At 43.3% G+C, this 16,581-nt stretch overlaps 1 protein-coding gene across 1 annotated transcript in view; it reads left to right on the top strand.

Moving 5' to 3' along the window:
* Window positions 1-2,947: 2,947 nt before the first annotated feature.
* Window positions 2,948-16,581, top strand: part of Ktn1 (kinectin 1) — an 88,939-nt gene continuing 75,305 nt past the window's right edge. The window contains exon 1 of the mRNA XM_038310686.1: window positions 2,948-3,068. The gene's annotated coding sequence lies outside the window, so the exon portion shown is untranslated. The remainder of the gene's footprint in view (window positions 3,069-16,581) is intronic.

Here is a 16,581-nt window from a genome sequence, read left to right as displayed (position 1 = left end):
CCTGAGTGACTGTAGAAGGAGCAGTTGGGCGCCAATCTGTAGAATGGAGCGGCGGGACTGCGTCCCGCCACCCGGCTAGCTTTACCCAAAATAATTACACTAAAACTGTATTCTTTAAAACACTGCCTGGCCCAATATCTGTAGCCTCTTATTGGTTAATTCTCACATCTTCCTTTAACCCATGTTTAGTAATCCGTGTAGCACCACGAGGTGTGGCTTACCAGGAGAGATCTTAACCTGCGTCCATCTCAGAGAGGAGAATCATGGTGACTGCATATGGAGACTGCCTGAAGCGTCTCCCCACTCCTGCTACCCAGCATTCTGTTCTGTCTACTCTGCCTACCTAATTTTCTGTTCTCTTAAAGGGCCAAGGCAGTTTTCTTTATTAATTAACCAATGAAAGTAACATAGACAGATAACTCTCCTCCATCAAGTGACCCTCTTTGTTATGCCACATATTTGACAAGATTACCTATACAAGGGGCACAGCACAGATTCCCATCTGTATACTAGCCCCTGTGTGTGTGTGTGTGTGTGTGTGTGTGTGTTTCTCGAGACAGTTTCTCTGTGTAGCCCCGGCTGTCCTTGAACTCGCATTTTGACCAGGCTGGCCTCAAACTCACAGACATTCAGCTGCATCTGTCTCCCAAGTGCTGGGTTTAAAGGCGTGCCCCAGCACTGCCCGGCTCAACTCTTTTAAGAGCTGGTTACTTGCAGATGTGCAGCTGAAGTTTCTAAGAACCTTCTTACTCCATTGTTCAAGTGAAGGTGGGCCTGGAATCCTCCCTCCCAGGTCTGCCTCACAGGTATGTCCATCTCTGCCTCCTCTGAGCTGGTGGATTTAGGAGATAAATCTCTTATTCATATGTTACAGGAATAGGCAGGCTTCTCTTCATCTGTATATTCCATGTCTTTAAATCTTTTTCAGAATCCAGGAAGGTAGAAACTACTCCATACTAGAAGCAGTAAACTGGACTTTTGTCAAATGAGGGGTAGAAGGAGAAATACTCTTTAGGTAACTACATCACACCTTACAGTTTCCAATAAGGTTTAATTTCTTGATTATTTTAATGCTGAGTGCTAATCCTTTTTAGCAAGTTAGTTGTGGGTTCTGGCAACATTGGCGGGTAGTAAGCGGCAAAGTTAGTTATAACTTAGCCTAATTATATGTGTTAATTACAGTTAATTATGTTACATTTTTACTATACTTCAAAACTTAAGAGGGTCAATCTTAAGTCCCAACAGGGATTGCCACCTGTAACATTTCTGGTAACTCTTTTTATTTATTTATTTATTTATTTATTGAGCCGGGGTTTCTTTGTAGCTTTGGAGCCTGCTCTTGTAGACCAGGCTGGCCTCGAACTCACAGAGATCCGCCTGCCTCTGCCTCCCGAGTGCTGGGATTAAAGGTGTGCACTACCGCCGCCCGGCACGCTTTTGGTTTTGATGTGAGCAATTAGAAAGGTTATAAAAACTGAAGCATCCAGCCACTTGAAACGTCAAAGTTCAGCCAGAGAAGATGAAGTGGCTGGTGCATTTATACTTTTTTATCGACCATAAGCAGTAGTACCATTAGAGAACCGTGTCCCTAAAGACCATTTTACTGTCTAACAAATGCACCTAAGTATTAATCGTGTGTAAAATAATGGTGTCCTTTTCCTAAAGTCAGATAGAAAAAATTAATTCTACCTGGAAACCTGTTTTTTCTTCTCTTTTTTGTGTAGTTAGAGCTGTTTGTAAGCTAGTCAAGAACCTTTAAATTCCATCACAGAAATGATACAGTCCCCCTTTGTATTAAGCCGCTAATGGCTTCACTTCCCAACAAAGCCGGATCTTCTGGCATTCACAGGCTCAGGAGACAGCAGCTTAGAAATGGTATTTTGTGGGTCTTGGAGCCGCTGAGGGCTGAGTAATACTTATGAGAAAATAGGAAGAGCAGGCTCCTTGGGTTAAAATCTGATATGATTTCGCTGTGGAGAAAGCGTTGACTAGATGAGAGCAGAATTCTCAACGCCTCATCAGGTTTTTATTTCTGCTTTGGAGGTGCTCTGGAAAACTTGGGCAGAACTCATCTGAATACAGAAGCACAGTATTCTTTGAACTAGCCTATAATGAGGATATTCTGTTAATATTGAGACCTATCTGCAACTCAAATCCTTAAGGAATGTCTCTGGTCAGGATGTAGGCGATGTGTCTGATTCCTGTATCTCTACCCCCACTCCAGAAGTGTGTCAATCATTTGGTAACTTTTGAGAATAGCGTAGAGTATTTGGAAGATACGTTCTAGGTAGTGACCCCCCATTCTCTGAGAAAAGTGATACAAAATAACCACTAAAAATCAACACTGTCCAAACCACTTCCATCCTTGTGGCAGAGAGAAGCAGGGATTCTGGCCAATCCCCCTTCGCGCTGCACGTTCTCGTTATTTCTCCCAGCTTAAGGAATGACCACGAGCCAGCAGATACTGCAGCCTCACAGTGTTCGCACACTATTTAGGTCGGTGCTTCACATTTCTCTGTTCCTAGTTAGGATTGCCCGAAGGAAAATTCCGAGAGAACTCTATAGATACTCAGCAAAGGCAGCGTTCGGCTTTTTTTTTTTTTTTTCAATTTCTGAGAATAACTCACACCCAGCTGAGTGTGAGTGCGCGTGTGTGTGATTTCTAGCAACTTTGAGTTCGGTTAAAAGGGATTGTCCGGTGTCGGGGCCAAGTGGTACGCTTGTGCGGGGGTCACGTGAGACCATGGCCGACTGGGGGGGGCGGGGAGGGAGAGTGGCGCTGAGTCGATGAAGGGATTCCATAGACTTCCAGGCTGAGGGGCGCCGTCTCCGCAGGGCGGCGGGGCGTCTCGAGGTCGCCGGCCGCGCGGGCCTGTCCCTTTAAGAGGCCGGTCTCCGGGCCGCTCTGGCCGCGACGCCCGGACGTGCGGAGCCGCCCCGCCCCGAAGCCGCCCGTTTCCTGCGGGGCGGCGCGACGGCACCTGAGCTGCTGCGGCGGGGCCTGGAGCGCGCTGACCCGGCGGTGGAGCCCGCGCCGCTCGTCCCGGCCCGGTTCTCGGCTGTGCAGGGTGAGGAGCGGGGCGCGGGGGCTTCCGTGCGCTCGGGCGTGTCCGCCTGGTAGGCCTCGGCCCGGGGGTCGCAGTCTGCAGCGTCCGCCCAGGCCGCGCCGCCGCCGGCCCGCTCTGGTTCCGCCTGCGGGGTCGGGCTCCGGGGTTCCGCCTCGGAGTTCCCGGGGCCGCGAGGCCCGACCCGTGCTCCGCCACCGCCGGCGCTCCGGGGCCGCCTCCCGAGGGCGAGGTCGGGCCGCTCGGGCCGCGGGGTGACCGTGGAGCCTATTTTTAGCCGTGCCCGCGGGCCCCCGGGAGGGCGGGCGGATTAAGGCTCTGAGGAGGGTGGACGGAGGGAGCGCCTCGCCCCGGGCGCCCTGGGCCGCGACCGGGCCATGAGTTACGCCTTGCCGGAGCCGCTCGCCTCCCGCCGGTCTCGGAGCGCGGCCCCTCCCACCGCCCGGTGCGCCGAGTTGGGGGAAACCCGGCAAGTTCCCCTCCCTCCCCCTCTCCCTCCCAGGGGTGTGTCCGCCTCAGTCCCAACAATGGGACGTGGGGCGTCCCAGACCGGGCCCCGTTCGGGGGTGAGGGAGCAGAGTCCGGCCACCCCAGACCCGGACTCGAGGGAAGTAGCGCCCTCTCCTTTGTCCGGTTGCACCTCGATCAGGTTGGAAAGTGGGCTGTTGCTAGTGTCAGCCGGTCCTGTGGGGGGAGGAGGAGGAAACCGGGGTTCTAACAGCGGGGCTTCTGCTACACGCGGATTCCCAAGCAGCTACTGGAGTAAGCCTATTTCCAAAAGCCACGGCTTAACAGTTCAGAGTTGTAGGGTGTTTTGAGAAATTTACACCCCACACGCAGGGAAAGGGGAACACCCCAAAGGTGTACTAGACACTGTGTTGTGTAATTAGCAGATGACTTAGGGTGATTTGAATGTTTGCCCACCTCACCCAGTGGGCAGCGGCAACAGTGGCTCCACTGTGGCTTGAGACTCAAGATACTCTTCCCTTGGGCTGAGCTGGAGTATTCTGGCTGACCTGCATTTTGTATGTCCCGCAAGAACTGTTCATATTTGATAATTAGCCCCTCCCCCATTCCTTTTAAAAACGGACTTTATATGAAATAGCCGGCCTTAAATTATGTAGGTTTCTTTCCCATGCCTACTTTGAGTTAGAAGCATCTCAGTAGACATGTGTCTTAAGTATCAGATGCGTTTAGAGAATAAGGTTTTCTACTTTCTACTGAGAGACACACTGAAACTTCAAATATAACGGGACCTATTGGAAAAATGCCTCAAATGTCTTAAACACTTCAATGTCATCAAGGCTACCCGGCTTATCCCTTTCTTGATTCATTGTCCATTATGAAGAGGCATTAGTTTCTTTATTATTATTATTATTATTGCATTGGATTATTTCTGTGTCTTCCCTAAGTATTAGCAGTCTGTTGTAAACCCTCCATGTCTCTGTTGTAGTTCCCCCTAAACAAACAGAATCTGATAAACAAAATCAAAATCTATCCCAAACCCTCTCCACTCAAGCGGTTCACAGACTTGCTCGTTTGTAAGTTTTGATTTTCTTTTGTTAGGTTTTTCTAAACACCTAAAGAGTAGAGGTATGTTCTGCGGCTTAACATTAAGATTGGTTGTTGGTCAGCTTTTAGCTGGAATTTTGCTTGAAACATTTGGAGGATGTATTGTTTTTGCAGGGAGGGGTGCTTTGGGATGAACCAAAAATCTTGAGAATGCCTGACAAACACTGTACTTTGGAGTGATTCCTCTGGCCCTGGGATATATATTGTTACTTCTATGCATTTTTATAGCAAAATTTTGATTAAAAAGGTTTTTCACTATTTAGTAGTAAACATAATGGTTCCAGGACGGTTTGGTTTAGGAATCTGACTAAGTAATAAGTAGTAAGGAATAATAAATAATAATAAGGGATAATAATAGTAAGGAATAATAAGTAATAAGTAGTAAGGAAGTGCAGGAAATGGCTACGCTCTTCATGGTCATTTAGGTGTTTGCCAGTAACCTTGTAGGTGCTTGTGTGTTTTGAAAGAACTTTGAAGGCAAATCTGAAGTATGTGTAGAGACTAGAAGCAACTGTCTAGAGGTGACAATGATTGCTTATTTATAAACAGCCTGCATTTTATTTCATGCTGCTTCAGTTCTTAGGAACATAATTTGGGGTGTTCTGATAAAAAATGTAATTTTTGTGTAAGTGCCTGGGGGAAATTGGTCTAAAAGTATGAACTATACATAGAAATTTAATAAAGGTGCCATGAATCGACTCCGCTATCTCTAAAGTCTGGAAGAGAAAAGTCATAATTTACAAGTGTTTGTCAGGTTAATGGATTGGTGCTTACAGTGTCTTTGAAAGAGCTGACAGTGTAATAAGTTCCTTTTAATCCTTTTCACTTTGAAAAAGTACTATTGGGTATGATGGGGTCTTTAATCCCAGCACAAGCCAGAGACAGGTGCCAACTAAGGTCACATAGTCAGACCCTGTTTCCAAAATAAAAAAGGTTTTGAGCTTTAGCTTTTAACACTGTCCCCTCATCCACCTTTAAAAGAAAGGGTCTAGTCTCTACCATAGAGATAGTTGTACCCCGAGTTTGTTAAAGGGTCTAGTCTCTACCATAGAGATAGTTGTACCCCGAGTTTGTTAAAGGGTCTAGTCTCTACCATAGAGATAGTTGTACCCCGAGTTTGTTAAAGGGTCTAGTCTCTACCATAGAGATAGTTGTACCCCGAGTTTGTTAAAGGGTCTAGTCTCTACCATAGAGATAGTTGTACCCCGAGTTTGTTAAAGGGTCTAGTCTCTACCATAGAGATAGTTGTACCCCCATGTTTATTCACTATAGCAAAGAATTAGAATCAACCTAGTTGTTTTATCAACAGTGGGTGGATAATGAAAAATAGGTCTCTGTATAAAACAGAATGCTGCCCAGCTCTAAGGAGAAATGTTGTCAAAAATTTGCCGGAAAATTGATAGACTTGGAATATATACTAGTAATTAAGGCCATACAATCCCAGAAAGGAATAACTGAATGTTGTCTCTCGTAAGTGTAGTCTAGCCTATAATACCTAATCCATATGTGAAACAGTGTACATGTATGTACATACAACATGAAGGCAAGAGAACAAGGAAGACAAAATATGGGAATGAGGAAGGATAGTGCAGGTGATTGACATGAGTTATGATTGAGGTTATGAGGCCAGTTGCTTCTCTAGTTCTAATTTTGTCAAGGATTTTTTTATTTTTGGTGGTAGATAGGCACATAAAATATATATGATACTGAAAGTGTAAAATTAATGTGTAGCTTCACAACTTCCATTTTGAATGTCAATCCTAACTGTATAGAAGCTCATTAAATTGTATATACTTTGGATCTGGTGAATTTTGGTGTTTGATGTTCTTATTTGCAATTTTTAAGATTAAAGTTTATAAAATAAATTAATGTAACATCTTGGTACTAAAACAACAACAACAAGGTACTCATTGTATAGCCCTGACTGGCCTTGAACTCGGAGATCCTTGTCTCTGCAGCTGCCTCTTGAGCAGTACACCTGACTCCTGTGGGCTTTTAATTGCTTTTATATACAAAGAAGCAAGACAAACTTTCAATAAAAGTAATTTTGGTAGCCATTCTGATTGGAAATATAACATTCCCAGAAAAGGTATAGGAATCGCTCAGCTCTTTGAAAACCTGTGTTTTACTGCTGTGCCTATCGTTTATGCCTCCAACACTGAGGACTGCCCCTGCGCCCGGTACATGGTAGGCAAGCACCTAGCTCGCCATTGTTTAACTACTACAGAAGAACTGAGAACTTTTAACTACACGTTAAGTCTGATCTCAGTCAAGTGATTTGTTCACTAATTGTTGCAATTGTTTGTACTCCTTTTCTTCCAGGATTCTCTGCATATTGGGTTCCATCTCACTAATGTGCACTTTTTCTTTTATTGGTCATCCTGTAAAAGGATATGTCCAATCCTTGATTCATTTTCTCTTTATGTTTTCCTGGCAGTCTCACCCAGTGTCATGGCTCAAGTATCTGTTTATATGTCTCGTCTGATTTCCCTCTGCACTTCAGACAGTGTTAGGTCTTTCCTCTCAAACTGAGCTTCCCTGTTTCTTCTCTTCTTCTTCCGATGCTTGAACCCCTTTACAGCTGATGCCATCCATCCAGCGGTCTGGCAAAAATTGTTGGCATTATCTCCGCTTATCTGTTTGATGCTTGGCATGCTCTGATTTTTCTTGTCCTAATAACACGACGAGAATCCAGTCACTCTGCTTTGCTAATGGCCCAATCCAAGGAACTCGCCTCTCGCTTAGACAGCTGAAGTTGTCCTCCTAACTGGCCTCCTTGCGTCAGTTCTAGCTCCCCAGTCTTTGCACCGCAGCAGCCAGAGCATATCACTTTTCAGAAGTAGCCCTTATAGCCTGAAAGGTCTCACAATCTGGGCTTGCCCTCTCCATTCCCTCATTGCCTCCATTTAACTGCTAACCCCACCCCAGCTGCCTGGTTTATGGTCCCCATAAGATATTTTTGTGACTTACTCTCTTACTTCCTTTGCTATTCAAGTGTCATTTTTAATGTCTGTTTTATTTAAAACGATACCCCCTATTTCTAGTCTCTGTGCTGTGTTCTGGTTTTTGTACTATGTTACATTTTCTCTTTAAGCCCTTGTGCCTTCTAGCATGCCGTATAATTTTCCTGTTAATTGGGTTTATTATTTCTTCTACCCTCAAACACATACTATAATACAACTTTTAACAGGACAGTTATTTTATTTATTTTGCTTGTTTATGTATTTATTTTGGGAGGGAATCATCATAGCTCAGGCTGACCTTGAACTTACTGTGTAGTCTAGGCTATGTAACCCAGGTTGGTTTGAATTTTCAACCTTCCTGTCTTCTCCCCAGTATGGGATTATAAATATATGCCATTACAACTGATACTCCTTTGTTTAACCTGTGTTTGAGGCATTGCCTGGCTCATAATAGGTGCTAAGTAAGAATTTGTCAAATGAATTAATTAAGCCTGTGTCCTGCAGTTCCTTCTGGATACCTGTGGCTTTGTTTGTCTCTTTCCTAGGAGCTTTCAGAGGACAGAAGAGAGTGGCATGGGGGCTGGAGACCTTTGGTGAGGGAATAATGCTACACTGTGGTGGAGACCGAGTGCCACTCTGTGTACGATGACCTTGGTTAACTTAAAAAAATGGATTAAAACAAGGACTTAAAATACTTACGCACTTTAGGCTGGGCCGTGGTGGCGCACGCCTTTAATCCCAGCAGAGGCAGGCGGATCTCAGTTCGAGGGCAGCCTGGTCTGCAAGAGCTAGTTCCAGGACACGCTCTAGAAACTACAGGGAAACCCTGTCTCGAAAAACCAAAAAAAAAAAAAAAAAAAAAAATACGCACTTTGGTCAGAAGAAGTGGTGCGTGCCTTTAATTCCAGCACTCTAGGTATGGGGGAGAGCAAGCAAGTGGATTTCTGTGAGTTTGAGGACAGCTTAGTCTACATACTGAGTTCGAGAACAGCTAGAGCTGCTTAATGAGATCCTGTCTCAAAAAAAAAGACCAAAGACACATTAAATATTTGTACTCAAGGCATTTAACATTAATATGTATATCTTTTTATTTAGAATATTCTAAAAGCAGTGGCTATGACTTTGTTGTCTCTAACTTTTTTTTTCTTTTTAAGTCAGGGTTTCTCTGTGTAACTCTGCTGTCCTGGAACTTACTCTGTAGACTGCAACTCAGGGATCCACTGGCCTCTGCCTCCTGAGTGCTGGGACTAAAGACGTGTGCTGCCACCACCCTGATGTCTAAAACTTGTAATGATTTCTTTAAAGTAGAATGGAAATGTTGATAGTGGGAAGTTCAAAATCCTGGAGTTCTTTTAGTCCTTCAAAAGGTCTTGAATTTGATTTCCTACATGTAGCTTTTGGCAGTTGTTAGCCATGTATTTCTGCAGGAGAGGGAAATGCTGGTGCATTCAGAGAGGTCAAGACAGCAGCATTCGAGAATGCTGTTTGCCCACATTTCTTTATTTAACTGGTTTTCTTTTTCTGAGTGGGTACTGGTGACTGAACCCAGGGACGTAGCAAGCTGGGGAAGTTATATTCCCCCCCATACATTTCTTTTGATCCGAGCAAATTTGTAATGATCAGTACATTTCTGAGAGTCAGTGAGCACATTGTCTCTTAGGATGTACACTTGTATGCTACATGCTCATTGGAAAATGTCGGAACCAGATGAGCCGTCAAGTGAACAGCAAGAGAGGTTGGAAGGAAACCTGCAGGTCTTAGGCTATATTAATATTAGGGTTTGATGTAAGTTCCTTATCTCCCAATTCTTAATAACCTTCTCTTAATGACACAATAGAGACAGTGAATGTTAGGGTCTGAAGAGTTTGCTGGCTCCGTCACCTGGTCATCGCTGCCTGCCGCAGTTGCTCAAACCCCTTGCTCTGTGTGCTTTTTTCTCTGAAACACAGTTTCTCTGTGTAGCTTTGGAGTCTGTCCTGGAACTCACTCTTAGACCAGGCTGGCCTCGAACTCACAGAAATCTGCCTGCCTCTGCCTCCCGAGTGATGAGATTAAGGGGTGTGCCACCACTGCCCAGCTGCTCTTTGCCTTTTTTAAAACTTGCATATATATTTTGTTCCTAAGCCATTTTTTGTTTGGTTTTGTTCCTTTTGAACTCTGTAAGTGGGACTCTTTTTGTATGAATTTCCTTTTCCACTTGGTACTTAACTTTTGTATGATTGCTTTTTCTTTCTGTGACAGGTTGCTCAGACTAACCTTGAACTCAGGACTTCTCTGCTTGCTGACTTTAGAGACCAGCTACATCGTTGTGCCTGTCTGTAGCTTTCTGTATGTTGTTGGACATTCTTGTCTCGATTTCTTAACACATGGCTGTTGATTTTTCCATTGGGTCTTTCTTTCTGGCTGTATGACCTGAAAACTAATTCATGGCCGATTATGTATTACACATAACTTCTGCTGCATTTTGATTTATTGTCATTTTTTATGTTGACTGTATTAAAACTAGATTAGTTTTAATTTATCATTATTTCCCTTGGTGATTTATACATTGTATCCTGAGATTGTATTAAGATCAAGAGTATGAGGATATTCTTGCATTTTTCTTCCAAAGTTTCTGTGCTTTCTCATAGTTCTGTTCCTGAAGTTGACTTTGTGATTTCTTCTTTCATGTGATGGTTTCTTTCTCTGCAAACTCTGCAGAGTGTCAGGTTTTTAGTTTCCCAGCTCTAAGTTTTATTTGCTTACTAGATTCCATAGTCGTTCCCTACAGTGTAGGGCTGTTTTAAGGGTTGTATCCATGTTTTGCTTTATTAATTATGTAGAATTCTTTAAAAATGTGTAGATAGTTAAATAGTTTGAAATATCAAACTCAACGCCCATATGAAATGTAAAAGATTGTAAGCATCTCAGACCAGGCCTGTGTTTGTCAGGACTTGCTGCCTAGCTCAGTCTGAGGACCACTTTCTCTGTATGCTCTTCACACAGTACTCTCTCCACTCCCTTCTAGTAGAGCTGTGCTGGAGTCCATTGTGTGCAGGCTTTCCATCTCTGCTTCCTTTACATAGGCTGCTGGGAGTTTGCTGTGGACTGACATTAAAGTCAGAATTCAAGTGTAGACTACAGATTAGATCGTAAGCACGAGTCAGTGAGCACCCTTGAGTTTGCCCGTCTGAGAGTGTGTGTCTATAGCATGAACCACCAGGAAAGAAATTTTCTGTTAGCTGGGCGGTGGTGGCGCACGCCTTTAATCCCAGCACTCCGGAGGCAGAGGCAGACGGATCTCTGTGAGTTCAAGGCCAGCCTGGTCTACAAGAGCTAGTTCCAGGACAGGCTCCAAAGCCACAGAGAAACTCTGTCTCGAAAAACCAAAAAAAAAAAAAAAAAAAAAAAAAAAAAAAGAAAGAAATTTTCTGTTGAATAGGACACATTATTTTTGTACTTACTAAATTTGTGTGTGTGTGTGTGTATGCAGGTGTGTGGGGGCCAGAGAAAAACTTTTTGGAGTCAGTTTTCCCCTTTAATTACATGTGTCCTGGGGATTGAACTCAGGTTGTCAGGCTTGGTGGCAGGCCCCTTTATCCACTATTTTGTCAGCCTTATTTATACTTTAGTTATGCCTTTCCCAAAGTTCTCTTGTGATTGAATTAATTGTACTCAAACTAGCAATTGCGAAAGTTTTCAGCCCACGCCTTTAAATATTTACCAACACTATTTCAAATGTAATTTTCTGATGGTTTCCTGACCTCCAGCCCACAATAAGCCCATTTGAGTATAGTGTCTCTGTGCCCGTGAAGTGAGTCCCTTTCTCACCACACTGGGTTTTCTTAGTAATCCCTCTTTTGCCCTGGTTGCCCAACTAAAAAAAGGTGTTACAGTGTTTGAGTTTGCTTATCTTAGTGTTACTGAGGTGACTTGGGAAATACATTTGTAATTGTGTGGGCATGGTGTGGTGCCTGACCTGAGACTGAGCATAGAAACCGGAAAGCGGGGAGGGAGAAGAAAATGCCTACAAGCCAGTCTGATGAGTAGAATATGGTTTTAGGTAAAATTTTGCATTTTGATGGTCATTTCAGGTAAGGTTAGTGCTTCGTTTATATTGTCTTTTGTGTGAATTACATTTTTTAAAAAATTATTTTTATTTTACTTGCATTAGTGTTTTGCCTACATGTATGTCTGTGTGAGGATGTCAGATCTTGTAGTTACAGACTGTTGTTAGCAGCCATGAGTGCTGGGAATTGAACCTGGGTCCTCTGAAGAGCAGTAGGAACACTTAACTGCTGAGCCATCTCTTCAATGCATGTTATTTATCTTTCACAAATTTGTTTATATCAGTCTTTTTTAAAGATCTCTTACTGGCAAATGTAGTGTATTTGTAAACCTTTAGCTTGTAGAAAAGCAACTCATTATTTTATCAGGTTTTGAGTACTTTGCTGTCTATGTATAAAACTTTGGATTTATTTAGAATGTTACGATGTGTATGTGTGGGTGCACATGTGCCCTGGTGCATGAGCAGAGGGCTGTGGTGGTGCATGCCTTTAACTCCAGCACTTGGGAGGCCAGCCTGGTCTACAGAGCAAATTCCAGGACAGCCAGGCCTCTTACACAGAGAATCCCTGTCTTGAAAAAACCAAAACCAAAAAGCCCCCCCCCCCCAAAAAAAAACCCCAAAACAAAAAACCAAAAAAAGCAAAAGAAAAGAATGAAACTGACTGGAATTGTATGTCCTTCCACCAGGGAATCAAGGAATCAGACTTGAAGTGGGCAGACTTGGGTGGTGTCAGGTATTGTGTATTGATAAAATACCTTGACCAAACAAACAAACAAACAAACAAAACAAAAAACCAAAAGCAAGTTAGGGAAGAAAAGGTGGAGTGGGTTCTGAAGGGAAGGTGTGGCCTCAGGAAGCAGGAGATCACATCCCTGTGTATACCGGAAGCCAGGAGAGCCGGAAGCTGGGCAAGGCCTCTAGTGCTCTGCTTGTCTGGCAGGGCCCTGGTTCATAAGCTTCTACAGCGTCACCTGAGCCTCTCAGGGACGTGTCTCACTGAAGACACCACAGACATCCGACTTTTGTACTAAGAAATCTCTCTGGCTCTGGAATTTTTTTTTTTTCGAGACAGGGTTTCTCTGTAGCTTTGGAGCCTGTCCTGGAATTCGTTGTTGTAGACCAGGCTGGCCTTGAACTCACAGAGATCCACCTGCCTCTGCCTCCCAAGTGCTGGGATTAAAGGTGTGCGTCACCACCGCCTGACTTTTTTTTAATTACTAAAAGAAAATATTTACTTTTATTCTTTGTGTGTCTGTGTGTGTGTAAAGTGATTTTTTTTTTCATTTATGGAATCTTGCAAAATACATAGTTATTAAGAGGACTTAATTTACAAGGTGACCTTGCCTTGTGAGTGGTTGTACTCCATTACTGTGTCTCTCCTGTAATCTAACTGAAGGCATGTTAATGGATGTCCTTGACAGGCCCATACTTTCTATTCCAGGCTGGCCTCAAACTGTCTGTCTGCCTGAATTTGCCCTCCACGTGTTGGTGTTATAGGCTTGTGCCACCATACCCTAGCTCTTGAAACTATTTTTAATCATTTATTAGTTTTAAAATTTTGATTGCCTTTTATTTTGCAGAAATCCTAATTACCATTTGTTAAGTCGCTTTTTCCTATTGAGTGCTTTTTGTTAGTATTTGTCTCAGTGCTTCTGTTGCTGGAGTAAATACCATGAGGTTTTGAATGGACCTCTCCCAGGTGTGTTTGAGGAGGCTTTTTATTGTAGATGTGATGTAGAGAACAAACAGCCAGAGGCATCTGGAAGGGTTCAGACTGACCATGGCCAGCAGACTAAACCAGGCTTTGGGAAGGGAGAGTGAGAGAGGAACCAAGGGGCCAAGAGGGCATGTAGCCAAAATGGCTGAGTTACAGAGGGATCAGAGGCTGGGCAAAGGGAAAGGAAGCCCAATCCCCAGTGGCTGGAGAGGTTCCGAGTGCGGGCGGGGTGAGAAGTTCTGGGAGGAGCCCAGGTACTGAGACTTGTCCCGGGTGTCTTACAGATTATAGTCCATCATCCAGGGAAATCAGATGAGAAATTGAGCCCAGAGGCAAGAAGTAATGCAGAGGCCATGGAGGAGTGCTGTTGGCTGCTTGCTCCTTATGGCTTGCTCAACCTACCTTCTTCATTGCATTCATGATCCCCAACCCACACAAAGTTGATCCCAGGACTTGGGATCACATGTCTTTAATCCCAGTACCCTAGTGGAGGTCGTTTTCAACCTTTAATACAGTTCTTAACGTTGTGGTGACCCCCGACCATAAAATTATTTTTGTTGCTACTTAATAACTAATTTTGCTAGTTTTGAATGGTAATATAAATATCTGATATGCTATCCCTATGAAAGGGTTGTTCAAGAACCACTGCTTTGGCTAGCAGTGGTGGGTGGTGCACGCCTTTAATCCCAGCACTCGGGAGGCAGAGGCAGGTGGATCTCTGAGTTTGAGGCCAGCCTGGTCTATAAAGCGAGTTCCAGGACAGCCAGGACTACACAGTGAAACCCTGTCTCGAAACCACCCCCCCACCAAAAAATAAAAGAATCACTTTTTTTTTGGATCTTTCTGTGTCTGTTTGAAGGCCACCCTGGTCTATATAACTAGTTTTAGAACAGCTCAGGCTGTTATACCAAGAAACCCTGTCTTACTTTGAGAACCAATGAAACAGAGGCAGGTGAATCTTGAGTGTGAGGCCAGCCTGGTCTATAGAGCCAGTTCCAGGGCAGTCAGGACCACACAGAAAAAAAACCTTATCTTGAAAAACAAACAATAAAAAAGTGATTACTTAAATTTCTATTTTAATGTGAAAGAAATTTAGCTATTTATGATTTCATTCTATTTAAAAATGTAATGATTCTTTTTTATTCATAGTCTTGGTTTATGTAACTGTTATGTTCAATATAAATGGTCTTTTATGTGTTTCTCTATATTGCAATCTTAACTCTGTTGTGTAATATTTCTGTAGATATTCCATTGAAATAATTTGTTTTCCTATTGAAAATAGTGAAATACACTTCTCTCTGTGTGTATTCACACACAGACTCTTGCCAGTTAATTGGTTTGATTGGAATTCTTAAAATTATTTTTAGACTTAAATGTCTTTGGGCCAGGTCTCCCTCTGTGGTCTAGGCGTGAGTAAAATACAGACCACAGTTGTGTGTGGACTGTGCTTTGAGCAGAATTTGGGCTGGATTTCTTGTGATCCTGGGCTTGCTTTCTTGTGATCCTGTACAAATTTCACCTCTGATTTACTTAACAGAAATTTCAGTTGCTATTTATTGGCTGTTACAGCATTCAGAATAGAATCCATTAAAATTCACATGTGGTTTGTTTAGAAAGGTGATTAATACTCTATACCTGAAGGGAGAGGTTATGTAGTCATTTTGGCAAGTCTATCTAGTCTCTGTTACCAGTTCAAACATAATGAATTACATACTATGGGCTTAGAAAATTTTAATGATAGTGTTTCTGTCAACTACAGCTAAATTAACTTTGTCCCAACCCTTTTTCCATTACCTCTTCACATGGTAAATTAATTATTTAGTTCATTTTTTTTTAGTTTACTTTTTATTTCGTTTCTAGGCCTTCATTGCCATCTTTCCCCTTAGTGTGTAACCCTGTTGCCTGCAGAGAGAATTTGGGCTTGAGGTGTAGTAATGGGAATAATCCTTGCTTATGTATGAAGCACTTATTTTACCTGTTACAAATATGGAATTGAACATTTTGTGATCTTTTTAAAGTCAAAGCTCAATATTTTAAGGCAGGTGATTCTGACAGTGCTCTACCACCAGCTTTAGTTATTGAATTTATTTTATGTAACAGATCTTAATCATCATGACTTTTAAACTTTAGTTATTAAATTTATTATATGTAACACATCTCCCCCCCCCCCCCAATCCTGTGCCCAAGACAGAGTGGGTTTCATTGTGTTGCTCTGGCTGTCCTGGAACTCATTATGTACCCAGGCCTTGAATTCAAGATCCACTTGCCTCTGTCTCCCAAGTGCTGGGATTAAAGGTGTGTGCTACTCTGCCTGATTTATGAAACACTGTCCCCTGCCCTTTCTTTGAGACAGGTTTTCTCTGTGTCCTGGACTCACTCTGTAGAACAGGCTGGCCTCAAACTCTGAGATCCCCCTGCTTCTGCCTCCCAAGTGTTGGGATTAAAGACGTGATTTCTGACTTCAGTAGAACTGGATTTAACCAAGAGGCACAGCATTTGTAGTTGTTGTTTTATCTTTTTTAGATAGAGTCTGTGTGTCACCCAAGTTGGCTTTGAATGTGTACCAGCACATCCAGTTTAAATGGTTCTAAGGATTGAATCTTGTGCCAGCAAGCATTCTACCAACTGAGCCACCCCCAAGTACTTGTAGTTCTTATAGATACACTTGGAGTTGGTTTTGACGCTGAGTGTTTGGCGCCTGCAGTTTGTATGTCATGCTGCTATGTGTCCTGACAGTGTGGTCAGGCTCCTCCACATACAGATGAGATCCACAGGAGTTCAAGTGAAAGTCTTGAGGGAGTCCATGAAAATCCAAAGGAAGACAGCACCATTCCTTCAGCTCTGTGGGTCCTGCAGACGGCCATAGAAACTGAGCAGAACTCTGAGGACAGTGTTTCAGGCTCTGTGCTCTGACATTGGGCTCTTTCCACGAGCATTTGCTGCTCTTCCTTTCTATCTGAATGAAGTTGGTCAGTGTGATTACAGAGGAAGACTCTGGAAGCCTATGTGTGTATAGGTGTATAAATTTGGTCAGTGTGATCACAGAGGAAGACTTTGGAAGCTTATGTGTGTATAGATAGGTGTATAGGTTTAGCTTACTCTTTTAGTGTCTGTCTGCTGATAAGCAAAAGTTTGAAATGTGTACCAGTTCATTTTTCTTCTTCTCTCAGTGGCCCAGTAAGTACAGTTGTATATCCTGTGGATACTTTAAAAAAA

Source organism: Arvicola amphibius, chromosome 13, assembly GCF_903992535.2.
Source record: "Arvicola amphibius chromosome 13, mArvAmp1.2, whole genome shotgun sequence".
In the NCBI taxonomy this organism is placed as follows: Eukaryota; Metazoa; Chordata; class Mammalia; order Rodentia; family Cricetidae; genus Arvicola; species Arvicola amphibius.
The sequence above is the reverse complement of the archived record's forward strand: the minus strand, read 5'-3'. Positions and strand labels throughout refer to the sequence as shown.